Genomic DNA, 14143 nt, shown 5'->3' on the forward strand with positions numbered 1-14143 from the left:
TTATAGAAACAACTTGGATGTTGGTCTGATAAGTGAGATAAAGTTTTCAAATAAGCTCAAGTCACAGAGAATTGTAAATAATGAAGAACCATGTGGATGGAAAATAAATCTTGTAAGTACCCTACTTGATAGGAGAAGCATTTCATATTAGATAAAACCTAATAAAAATATTTAAAGACAGGATGTAAAAATTATACACACACACACACACACACACACACACATATATAATCACGAAACCTGCATCACCATTTTGTATCCCAAGGGAAAACAAGAAGAAAAAAATAAAATGGAAAAGTTGTATTGCTATTTAAAAAAAAAAAAAAAGTAAATTTCTTCCTGCTCGCTCCGCAAGAGGAACCTTGGAACTAAAGTGTGGGACACAGACTGGCTGAGGACCCAGCTAGCCAACAGCATTCCCTGGTCTGAATTAGCAAAAGGTACCCCCTCTGGGTGGATTTAGCACTCTGAACATATGGCTTGACATCTGAAGAGTCGGTTTCAGCTAAGGAAAGGTGTCTGCCTCCCAGAAAATGCAGCCCTGCCTAAGTGCTGGACTGTAGCTCCCCAGTCCCCTTGCAGTAGGACATACATTTCACAATGGACCCCACCGGCCCCCTGGAATTCTGTATGAAATGTCTAGGGGAAGGGCATTGGATTGTAGTCCCCATTCTAATTTTTGAGCTAACCTTCACCTCTCTGAGCTCAGTTTCTTCCCCTGCAAATTGAGAAGGTGGTGCCCGTCAGACCTACTCCAATAGGAAGGATCAGATGAGCTTCCTAACGGAGAAAGGCTGGGTTAATTGCCCACCGTCATGTAGGAGTAAAACTATCCGTATTGAATAAGCCATCCCTCATTTACATTTCAGAGAATAAAATGTTTTCCCATTTTACATCCTAATGTATTCTTATGTGGACATTTTAAAGTGCATTTATTTTCCAATTTTGTTCATTTAGATTTGTTTCTTCAAGTAAATTAATAATTATAATAAATTGAAACATGATAATGATTAACATTTACTGACCACATTTCCATGTGCCAGGCATTGTATCAAGCACTTCTAATATCTTTGTGGTCTCATGTCATCCTCACAAGGTGGGAGTGTTACTTCCTCCATTGTACAGATGCAAAACCTAAGACACAAAAATTAAGTAACAAAAAATAGCACACACAGGGTTTAAATGAACATCTTTGTGATCCACAGCTTTTCCTCCCCAAAATTTCATTATGGAAAATTTGAAACAGAGATAAACAGGAATCACTCTACGCTACCACCTCACTTTTGGCATAATGCTGTTCATCCTCTTTATATTATTCTAATATTGTAGGAGGATTTCTTTTCATTACAGAGTGGATAGAATAGAGAGAGGATTTTTTATACAGTTGAGGTATAGCTATTAATAGTTGGCCTCCACCACCAGTTTAGGAAGATGGGAGAAAAACTAATGTTGTCTGCGTTGCAATAGTTTTTTTAAGTTCTGCAAGTGCTAATTTAATTCCTAACATCAGTCCTAGAATCATTTATTCTTGCTAATAATTGCAGCAATAACAATTCAGAATCTCTGCAGCTTTGGCAAAGGTAGTCAAGGAAATAAACATTGTATTTAATTAAGTCTCTATTGAGAGTAAGTGGAAGGTGCTTAATCATGTTCATGAGCCTCTAACTACACTCTCTTATCAGAGACTCCACTCGGGACACTCTGTAGCTTCTTAAAACTGACAGGCTACAAATCATGCCCTGGACTGCACCACTGATTCCTTTGAAAAATATCACCTGCAACTTGTGCACATCATGCCTCCAAATATTAGACTCTATTTATGGAACCCATCCTGTACAAATCATCCTGACTTTAGAAAACGTTCCCAGTATCAAAACATAGGCATCCCTATTGGGCTCAAAATATCTGATTCCCATAGGCTTGAGCAATGTAGAGTTGCTCATTCAAAAGCCCAGCTTCTTCTCCAGGTTTCTGGTTTGGTGATAATCAAGAGAACTTTTGAGCAATTACTGTGTGTCAAGTAATGAATTGGGCACTTAAGAATTATCTCTTTTAACGTTAAAAACAATCCTATGAGGTAGTTAACACCCTCATTTTATAAATAGGGAACCAATCTTAAAGTGATTATTTGTCCAGGGTTCTCTTTTTTCTGAGCACAGGAGAATCCTCGTTGGCTTGACACTAGCTCAGTTTTAACCACAACATCCTAATACCTCCCAGGCTAGGCATTGGCTCCAAAGAGACAATGAGGCTCTATCACACCTCTCTCCCCTGTGAGCCCTCCAGCTGCAGTGAATCAAAAAACAGCACTCTCTCAGATAGAACCAGGATTAGTCTACTGGTCGAGTCCACATATTAATATTTTGCCATTCCAGATCTGAGCCACAATCCACTCCTCCGTGCCATGCTCTGGAAGCAATTCAGGAAGTAAAAGAGGATTCACAGAGCCATTGCGATCAACCCAACATGGTTCATTGAAGAATTGAAGGACTTGGTACATAATAATGATAATAATAATAATAATAATAAAAGAAAAAAAAATAAAAAAATAAATAAATATTAAAAAAAAAAAAGAAAGCTTCTCAGACCTTAAGAATATATCACTCTATATTTAAAAGGACTACCATAATAAATGAGCAAAAATGAAAAAAAAAAAAAAAAAAGAATTGAAGGACTTGGAAATCACAGTTCCTTTGCTTCCCCTCTTTTATGGTTATATGCTCCTTAGGAACACCACCAGAGAGTAGGTGTCCCCCAGGCATAAGTTTTCACCCACACACATCAGGATAAGCTTCTGTTGCATCCACATTTGAACTAATCTCAAAGGAGACAATTTGGGGAATTTCGATCATGCTCGCCTAGTGTCACAGCCCTCCCAGCAGCAAGCAATGCTTGGATCCTTATAGGAAATTCAAGTGCTCACAATTCCAGCTGTGCAATAGATGTCATTCTCACTTTGTCTTCCACTGGTGTGGGGTAGCTGCAGAAATGCTACATTTGTCATCCTTACTTTCAAGAAAAAAAAGTCTCTATTACAAGGCTATCTATAGTTTTTCCAATGTTTTTGCAAAGAAGGGGAAAAGAGGATGTGTTGAAAGACATGGCTGCCTGTGGACACTGCTGAGTAAATTTTGGCCAGTGTGGTGTAGTCATGAAGCTCCAAAAATATATATTTTTTCCCGGTTCAAAAGGGAAGGGAACAGTTCCTCACTGCACTAGAAAAGTGCTGGGACTTGATAGACAAAGACAAAACCTACTCTTGCCACTTTTCTCTAAAGTGTTTCCATAAGCCCAAATTTCTGGGTGGTTACAAGTAATTTGCTTCAACTTAATTTCTTTCATTCAAGTTTTTGGAAAAAAAAATCTGTCACAGGCAATGGAAAATAATTAAGACATTAGCCCACTGTTGGATGTTCAGACAGCAAGCTGCATTAACCTACATGTCAATGTTGAATTACAATATTACCAAACATATAGAAAGTCAAGGAACGAGAGAAACAAATGAGCCCTGGTCATATTCCACTCGTTAAGTTCCTTGCCTTTCTGCTCTGGCCGTCATCTTCTCCAGTCCTCTGCTGCTATCTCTTGAATGAATTGACTCTGCCAACTTCGAGGATCCTCCTTAGTAATCTATTCAATGTGTGCATTCCCTTTGGAAGGAATACAGTAGTCTGGTGTGCGTTTTCTATCTGCTCCTAATTTCCTATCCTGTGAATTATGTCATCTAGTTTTTGTGCTTTTGCCAGTGGGAAAAGGCTGTCTAGATCAATTTGGTTGGACCACCTCATATCCCTAGGAACATCAATTAGATCACCACAAAGCTGAGTCATGCCTAGGAAGACCACCCTCAGTTTCCTCTACTGTCCCTTAGTTTAAACACTTAGCCTTAGGAAGGCTCTCGGAGATGTCATCTGACACACAGTGCTTCTGCCTAATCCAGTCCTATAGTGGGTCAGGTTTGTGCACATCTTGCAAAAGCCACAGACATATGCTGAGATATTCAGTCTACAAAGAGATGTATTCTGGCTATGGAGGGTAGATTTTGATCCAGGAAGTGAGATTTTTTTATTCCCACCCTCCTGAATTTCATCAGAGCAGCTTCAGAGGATGTGGGAAGCTCTTATGATTTCCAGACTGATGTTATTAGATTAGAATGTAAGGGGTAATGCAATGCTCACATCTACACAAACGGCGAGAATGAAAAGAACTTCACGTCAAATTACCTGGATCATTGTTTCCATTGTTTAGTTTGATGTCCATGGCAAAACACATACTCAGAAAATTTTGTAAAGTATTTTAATCCAATCTTGTCTTCTTGACAGAATACATTTAAAGGGATGGAAGACTGATGTCCATGGCATCCTCTGAACCTAAGATCCTAAGACATGTCACCCATAATCTGGTCACACCATCCAAAAGAAACCCTGAAGGCACAGGTAATTAACGTGAAATGTTCAAACATACTTTGAAGACAAAGCGTATTTTCTTCTCTTTGTCTTCTCTACTCTGTGTTAATCATTTGGTTAATGGATATGGGTCAACTAAAAATTGGACTTGTATTTAGAAGTCATTAAAGGGAAAAAGGGAGAAATTTGTTTGGCTGTCCAGCAGGACTCTGAAAGCTGGTACCTGCCATGCTTGTCTGGGAAGAAGAGGCATGAACGTGACCTTTTGGGTAGAACACAAATAGCCAGCATTCCTTATGCTTGTGGCTCCAAGGGCCCCGGGGCTGAGAACCAGCCAATTTCTGTCCCTGGAAATTGATTATAGAAGCTCTTGTCAGTGTCCCGGCCTCTGAAGCCAAATCTAATTAGAGATGAGCAACCACAGCCCCATTCGTTCATGGCTAAAATCTGCTTTCCTCTGAACCAATCAGACTGTAGCTGTACCTGCATGGAGGAGAAAAGAACTTGTTCCTGGACTATGTTCCTGTGTTATAATGAATAAGACCAAGGGCTGGGTTATTTTGCTTGGTTGTCCCAAATACTTGACTCCATGTACCCTCTGCTCTGGCTGTCATAGTCCCTTTGCTGCCACCAGCAATAAAAACACTTATCGGTTAAAATAGAATAATTCCAGAACCATCACAGATAACTAGCTACATGTTCCAGATGCCCATAAGATGGGAAGTGTCTTCAATCGGAAACATCACAACCATGGTTTTGTTTGTTCAATTTACATAAATTAGCAGCTGGTTTCTCAATTTCCTCCACCAAAGTCAGTACTCACAAGGAAACATTTTTATAGATGACAGAAGTATTAATTGCCTGGAAGTCCCTAAATTGGAATGACATTCTTTTTAGAGCAAGACCTGATATTATATTATTTTATTATAATTGTATTACATGAATATACTGTTGTTTCAAATCATACAGGATACATGAAACATAATAAAAAGATTCTCTTCAAACATCACCATTCTCCATATACACAAACATGGATCCCCTCTATTTCCATGAAGAAATTGCTGTTGGCAGTTTTTGACATACACTTCCAGAATGTTTTCAATTAAACTAAATATTTATGTTTTTGTTTTTCTGTTTCATATAGTTATAGCTTACACATATCAGGTTAACTTTTTAAAAAATTTAATATGCCTTGGAGCCTTTTCCATGTAAGCATATATAAATTTTATCACCTTCCTTTTAATTGAGAATCTATCACCTGGTCTCTTTCCCAATATTAGGGGAAATGTTTCCAATATCTCACCATTTAACATGATGCCTCCCATAGGTTTTTGTAGATTTTTTTCTATCCAATCAAGGAAGTTCCTTCTATTCTTAGTTTGCAGAGAGTTTCTCATATTGAATAGATGTTAAACTTTGTCAAATGTTTTTCCATACATCTATGGAGATGATGATTAAATTAGTTTTTACTTTCTGTTTATGTGCTGAACTACATTGATTTATTTTCAAATGTTAAAATACTCTTGCATATGTGGAATAAACCCCACTTGGTCATACTATATTATCCTTTTCATATACTGCTAGATTCTGTTTGCTAATATTGTGTAACATTTTTACATTTATATGAAGGAGTTTGTCGTTTTTCTTCCTTACAACTCCTTCAGTTTTGGAATCAGTTTATGCTGGCCTCATAAAAAGAATTGGGCAGGAGTCTCTTTTTTTCTACTTTCTAGAAGCCTTTGTACAAGATTAGTTTACCTTTTCCTGAATTTTGGAAAAAGGCACCAATGAAGTCTTCTGTGCCTGGAGTTTTGTTTGTGGAGAGGTTTTTAATAATGAATTCCATTTCTTTAGTAGATACCAAACCATTCAGATTTCTGTTTCTTCTTTTGTCAGCTTACATAATTTGCATATCTCATGGCATGTGTTCATTTCAACCAAATTTCCAAATGTATTGGCCTAAGGCTGTTTGTTGTAACATATTATTTGCTTTTCAATATCTGTAGGGTCTGTGGTGAAAATTTTCTCTTTCTTGCTAGTTTCCCTTTCTTTTTCAGAGTTCTTCTTGGTAGCAGTTTATATTCAATTTTATCAATCTTCTCAAGGAAATATTTTAGGATTTTTAAATTCTATTGTACTTGTTTTTCTATTTAATTTGTTTATCAATATAGTACAAGAAAATTCTGGTCTCTGCCTGTGGTAGGCAGAATAAGGGTCCCTCAAAAATATCCACATCCTAATCCCTGGAATCTGTGAATGTGTTACCATACATGGCAAAAAGAACTTTGCAGATGCAATTAAGGTTTTGGTCCTTTAGATGAGGAGATGATCCTGGATTTTCCAGGTGGGCTGAATCTAATCACAATGTCCTTAAGAGTAGAGAACCTGTCTCAGCTTCACACAGAAAAATGGAACATGAAAAGGATTCAACCTGCTATTTCTGGCATTGAAATGCTAGAATGGGACCACCAGCCAAGGAATTTGGTCGTCTCTAAAAACTGAGAATAGGCCTGGGCATGGTGGCTCATGCCTATAATCCCAGTGCTTTGGGAGGCCAAGGCAGGAGGATTGCTTGAGGCCAAGAGTTTGAGGCCAGCCTGGGCAACATGGCAAGACCCTTTCTCTACAAAAATAAAAATAAAATTAGCCAGGCATGATGGCGTGGGTCTGTAGTCCTAGCTACTTGGGAAGCTGAGGCAGGAGAATCACTTGAGCCCAGGAGGTCAAGGCTTCAGTGAGCCATAATTGTACGGCTGCACTCCAGCCTGAATGACAGGAAGAGACCCTGTCTATAGGAAAAAAAAAAAAAAAAAATCTGAGAATGGTCTTCAATTTATAGCCAGCAACTGATCCTACAACCTCAAGGAACTGGATTCTGCCAACAACCCAAATGAGCAAGAAACAGATTGAGCCTCCAGAAAAATAAGGCAAACCTGCCTCCACCTTGATTTTAGCCCAGTGAGATCTGTGCAAACTTTCTGACCTGCAGAATTATAAGATAATAGATTTATGTTGTTTTAAACCACTAAGTTTGTGGTAATTTGTTACAATAGCAATAGAAAATGATTATGCCACCCTGCATAGCTTAGAGTCCAAATAGGGAGCAAGAACATACATCGTCCACGACAAATCAGCAGGGTATGACTGTGGGGTGGGGGAGGGGAGATGAGTGATTTAACCCTGGCTTCACCTTCAAAAAGAGCCTCAAATTTAAATTTGACTTTATTGGCAAATGCCCATATATGTACATATGATCATTGTAATATGAGTACATCTGTGTGTATGAAATAATCCAACTTGTTAAACATTTAAATGCTGCGAAGATTTGTCACCCTTTTGAAACATTTCTTCATTTTCCCATGTATTGCAGATCTCAAAGACAGTGGTCTGAGCCTCTTTCATGTGAAAGGAGGCAGGACTAAGTGGAGCTGAGCGGAGCTCCATTGATAGTGTGCTCCGTAAGGAAGGAACTATGTGTGCAAAACCCAGTAATGAAGATAGAAATCGTGGGCACAGAGAACATGAGAGGAAACCACAGAGTCTGACACAGTGATGGGGCTGCAGGTGGCACAAGGGATACTGGGGAAGCAGGCAGGACCTGCTGGTGTAGGGTCCATAGGGCTGTGCTAGCCATTTGGACCTCATCCAAAGGGCAATGAGGAGCTATGAAAGGTTTAAAGGGGAAGGGGACTCACACTTAATTGTGTTCTTTCCTGCAGTATTCCCTGGTTATAACATAGATGTAATAGCTTCCCCATCCCTCTCTACATCTTAACCTTCTGGGAAGAAGAGCACCCAGCCGAGGAGGAATGGTGGGTAGGAGATTCATGTGGCCCTAAGGCTACAAGCAAGGAAGGAAGTTCTGATTTGGGCCTCCAGAGTTTGCTCGTGGCAATTGAAAATATTTCCTGTGAAAGGCAAAAGGCAAGCTGAACTGAAAGATGATCCCCCTTCTTAATGGACTCTGCACCCAGTCAATGTCACTGCCTCCTTCTGTGTGAGGAAGACCCTTGGCAGGGCTGCCCACACTATTCTTATACTTTTCTCTTATGCTTTTCCACACTTTTTTTTTTTTACTTCTTATAAATTTTTTCAGACAAACAGAAAAGTCAAGCATGATATTATTCACACTCACAGACTATTTCCTCTAACAATTGTTAACATTTTACCATGTTTGATTCATCTAATTTTTGTTCCGTAGTATGTTGCAGTAAATTACAGGCATCAAGACATTTTATTCTAAAATGGTTAGGTATGAATCCTGGAGGATTGTTCTATATACCACAGATCAGTATAATTCCTAACAAGATTAACAGTTGCTTAATATAATCTAAGCCAAGTCTATCTTCCCATTTCCCCCACTGTCCCCAAATGTCTTTACAACTGCTTTGTTCCATTTAAGACTCAATCAAAGTCGTGTATTTTATTAGATTATTGTTTATCTTGGGTTTCTTTTAATGGCAACAGACCCTCACCACCACCCTTATTTATTTATTTCTTTATTTATTTTAATTTTTTGACATGGAGTCTTGCTCTGTCACCCAGGCTGGAGTACAGTGGTGTGATCTCGGCTCATGCAACCTCCACCTCCCAAGTTTAAGCAATTCTCCTGCCTCAGCCTCCCAAGTAGCTGGTATTACAGGTGCTTGCCACCACGCCTGGCTAATTTTTGCATTTTTTAGTAGAGATGGGGTTTTGCCATGTTGGCCAGGCCAGTCTCGAACTCCTGACCTCAGGTAATCCACCCATCTTGGCCTCCCAAAGTGCTAGGATTACAGGCATGAGCCACAACGCCTAGCTCTTTACTTTATTTTCCCGACATTTAAACTTGTTAAAGGGGCCAGGCCAACTGCCCTATAGACCAGTGGTCCCCAAACTTTGTGGCACCAGGGACAGTTTTCGTGGAAGGCAATTTTTCCAGGGATGGTTGGGGGTAGTGGGGTTGGAGGGACAGGGTGTTGAGAGGGATGGTTTTAGGATGAAACTTCCACCTCACATTGTCAGGCATTAGTTAGATTCTCATAAGAAACACACAACCTAGATCCCTGACACGCACAGTTCACAATAGGGCTCCTGCTCCTATGAGAACCTAATGCTATGGCTGATCTGGCAGGAGGTGGAACTCAGATGGTAATGCTCGCTGGTTCACCACTCACCTCCTGCTGTGCAGCCCAGTTCCTAACAGGCCACGGACTGGTATCAGGCCACAGCCCAGGGGTTGGGGACCCCTGCTATAGACTGTCCCACCTTCTGGATTTGTTTAACTGGTTCCTCATGGTGTTGATAAACTTGTTCCTCTGCTCCCTTATCTCTGTTTCCAATAAGCTGGAGATTAAATATAAACACTTGATTAGAATCCCCTTAGCATTTTCAGTATGCTCATTTTATAAGTGATGCCAGGTACTTCGTACTGCATCTTGCTGGGGCATGTCATATTTGGTGGCCCCACCATGACATATGTCAAGATTAATTTCTACTTAAGACAATGACAGTGAGAGGTTTTCTTCTTATGAGATACAAGTCTATGGAATAATTCATTGGCACCATGTGTATACCTAGTTCTCCACTAATGGTTTGCCTAAAGGTTTTTATGTCTATTTTTATTTTTATTTGAATAGGGTTATTTCACAGATCGTGTGCTTTTTGATCCAGAGATAGGCTAAACCATGAGAACGATCCAACTCTTTTGTTTGGAGGACCAGCTAACCTCTAATGTCCCCTGTTTTCTTACAGTCCTGCTTCTCTGGGTGTTGTCTGGAAGGGGCATGTTCAAGGTTGTCAGACCTCTGTTCTCTGCAGCCCATGCATATGCACACACGTACCCAGCCAACAACTGAGGTTGTCTTTCAATTACTGACAGAATTGTAGCCAGACAGCCAACTTCCAAGAGCAGAGGTGTCTGAGGTGGCAGGAAGCATGACGCCCCCATGGGGCCCCCTCTCACATGCGTGGCCCTGTCACAAGGGCAGTCAATTGCCCATCTCCTGTTTGCTTTATGGGGAGCCCCCAGCTGAGGAAGGAATGATGGGTAGAAGATTCATGTGGCCCTAAGGTTATGGGCAAGGAAGGAAGTTCTAATTTGGGACTCCAGAGTTTGCTCGTGGCAACTGAAAATATTTCCCGTGAAAGGCAAAAGAAAAGCTGAACTGACAGATGATCCCTCTTCTTCATGGACTCTGCACCCAGTCAACGTCACTGCCTCCTTCTCTGTGAGGAAGACTCTTGGCAGAGCTGCCCCACACTATCCTTTTGAATGAAGACTCTGTTAATTAAATACCACTGTGCTTCCAGGAGACATTTTCTAGGCAATTATTGATTCCAATTCAACTCGATGGAAATGTTCCCCGCATTCTTGGGAGAACTCCCTGAGACGGTAACTTTTTCCCTTTTTTTTTTTTTTTTTTTTACTATTTTTTAAGCTTCCTTGTACATTTGGAAATTATATAATGCTCTAATAAAACCAAAATGAATATAATTGGGTTCTTCAGTGGATTCAAGTATTTGTTCATTTCCAAAAGTGGAGAGATTTTATCATTTTGGTCGCTTTTATCCCCTCTGTAAATTTAGCTTGGATACCTATTGGCTGTTATTTTCTCCACTTCCCCAACCACTAAACAGTTAGAAATACAGGGGATGCAGCTCAGGGGACTTTCATGTGGCTCTTTTCTGTGGAAAACCACTGGCTTGGCATCCCTTGGCTTAGTATGTTGGTCTAATATTCTGTCTGCAAAGGTAACATTGTGGTTTTGCAAAGGGAAGGAAAAAAAATACAGGGGAAGTGGAGTGCCAAACTATGGTGTAAAAGACTTGTTTTGAAAATCTTTAAGGATACATCAGAGTCTACAGGGTCTTTGATTTCAGGACCATGAATAGGGGTCAGATGGCTCACACACTCCTTGACATCATAAGCACCGTTTTGTGGGTCTTTGCACTTATGCATTTTCCTGGGGAGAAGGGTCATGACTTTCACCAGATCTGCAAAGGAGTTCATGACCCAACAAACTAATGTGATTTTCAGTGCCCAGGAAGTCACAGCAAGACACACTAAATGGAAAGGAACTGAAACACAAAATAAACCTCACCATATGACCTCCTCAGATGACAGCCTTGTTTTAGCCTCCTGTCCCAGCGGAAGGAATAACACCTTCTTTTATCATCCAAAAGGTCCTCATTTGGATGGTCTCCCTGTTTATAATCCTGGTTCATACTCTATTGGCATAAGGTTCCCACTCCTCTCTGCAAATCACCAAAACCATCCTTTTCCCAGTCCATCTGCTTAATGGTACTTTCTGCTGAAACAGATCATGTCTTTTTGGCTAAAGCTCTCCTAGAAATGGTGATAATGCTCCAGATTATCAGATCATAAAACCCTGCGGGGTACATCAGGCACAGGGCCTGGGTCAAAGGCAGGCCTCTGGGAAGACTGTTTACAGGATTGAGCTGCTCTAAAACTCCCTTGGGTGGAGTCCAGGTCAGTCTCCCTACCCCTGTCATGGGGCAGGTCAGGGGCAGTGGGAGAACAGAGAGGGATGAGGACTTGGGCTCAGGTCTCATAGTCATAAAGCATAATGCATTTAGAGTTTTGCCACCATAGACAAATATAACCTCACAGCTAGGGAGGAGGATGCAGATTTTATGACAAGTTCTTAGGTACCATGACATCTTCTCTACCTTTTCACGATTTAAGGAATCTGAAAAAAAATGAAAACACCCCAGCTCACTCTCAACCTCTGGAAAGCCTTGGACCCAAGATATTTATTCAGTCCGTCACTCAACAAATATTATTAAACACGTACGATGTGCCGGGCAAAAGGATTCACTGTATACAAAGCAGATGTTGGTCCTTGCCCTCCCAGAACTCCTGGCTTGGGCTAGCACAGGGTGTAAAGAGGTGCTTTGGAGATGCTGCCAGATGCCAATCCCCCAGCACATTGTAGTCATTAAAAAAAAAAAAGGTTGTTATTAATGTTATTCATTTCCGACATTAGTACAGACTGGCTCTTGACTTTGAACAAACTGGTTAATATTGTTTCTCGTATTTTTTTCTTATGACCAGTAAATAATTGATATTTGACTGCTGATGCTCATTTATAAAATGAGAATCATCAGACTACTACAATGTTTTTTTTTATTTGCTGTTGCTACACTGATACATTTAACAGACTAATTTTCATCCTATGAATATTTAGATAGGTAAATTAAGGAATTAGGCATTCTGTTCTATAATTTTATTAATCCCTAATAGATAGGAATTAAGGAATTTCATTTAATTGGTTTTGGGAGTCTTGTTACATACACATATATATCCAAAAGTCAATTACACATACATAAAGCCATAGAAAAGAAGAAAAGATAAATATCCATACATCTTTGTTAAAAATATATATTAACAATGGAGATTGTTTTTTCTTTACTTTTCTTTATTTACTTATTTGAGACAGAGTCTCACTCTGTCACCCAGGCTGGAGTGCAATGGCGCTATCTTGGCTCACTGCAGCCTCCACCTCCTGGGTTCAAGTGATTCTCTTGCCTCAGCCTCCCAAGCAGCTGGGATAACAGGCATGCTCTACCACGCCCAGCTAATTTTTTGTATTTTCAGTAGAGATGGGGTTTCACCATGTTGGCTAGGCTGGTCTCAAACCCCTGACCTCAGGTGCTCTGCCCACCTCAGCCTCCCAAAGTGCTGGGATTACAGGCATGAGCCACTGTGCCCAGCCTGTTTTTTCTTTTAAAAAGTTAGCATTACTTAAAGAACTTGACAATTACTATCATTAAATAAAATAATTCATGCATTTTCGTTTGATTTTGTTAGCAGTAACGGGAGTTGCTTCATTAGCTCTTCCCTTTAAACCAGAGTGTCATTTTGGAAAATGGATGGAAAATATTTTTGAGAGTGTTATTCGCTGCAATTTGTCTTTCTCTTTGGAAATAGTCACTTCAATAATAAACCCGATCTGAAATGCATTGTCTGCACTTGGTGAAAGCACTTGGGGGTCGTGGATTTCACAACTCTCTAATCTCTGCACACTGCAAGATCTTTCCCAGCTCAGTGTGATAAATCAAATTAATGTCTCCAATTACAGCCCAGGAAAACAAGAGACAATTGGTTCAGAATGAGCTGGCCACTTTGCAAATCATGACCTTTTTATTTATTGTGTATATCATGCCTGCCTTTTAGGCATTTTTATTTGAGGTATCTGTAGTTAATGATATGGTTCATTAGCTGGAGGACGGCTCATGCAGCTTAGCAACGCAGTAGTTCACAGCATTGTGGGACTTAACTGATTCCACATGGCCCAGAATAGTTTCCTAATAGGGCTTTAGCAGGAATATTTTGATGTGTACATAGCAAATGACATATTTCCAACCAAAAGTACACAGCAGAGGTGTGGCACGCTGAACAATGTTACTTTTGGCTGGTATGTAATTAATATCACCGGCTGTTTCTATTACTTAGACTTTTTTCCCCCTTTGATTTCCATCAGAGTAAAGTGATCACATTTTTGGCCATTGATTAGAATGTTTTTGTGGTTGAATTACTCAGCGTAAACTGAACACCCACATCGGTGTGAGAAGTTAATTGTTTTTCTTTGTACTAAATGCAGCCCAGCCAGCAGAGGAAACAACAACAACAACCACAACAACAACAAAAAACAGTTCCCGTGCTGTGGGAGATCCACTTTTTCTCACACATAAAATCAGTGGATCCCAGCACTGGCTATATGTGAGAAACACCT

This window comes from Pongo pygmaeus, chromosome 2 (assembly GCF_028885625.2).
Source record: "Pongo pygmaeus isolate AG05252 chromosome 2, NHGRI_mPonPyg2-v2.0_pri, whole genome shotgun sequence".
Classification (NCBI taxonomy): domain Eukaryota; kingdom Metazoa; phylum Chordata; class Mammalia; order Primates; family Hominidae; genus Pongo; species Pongo pygmaeus.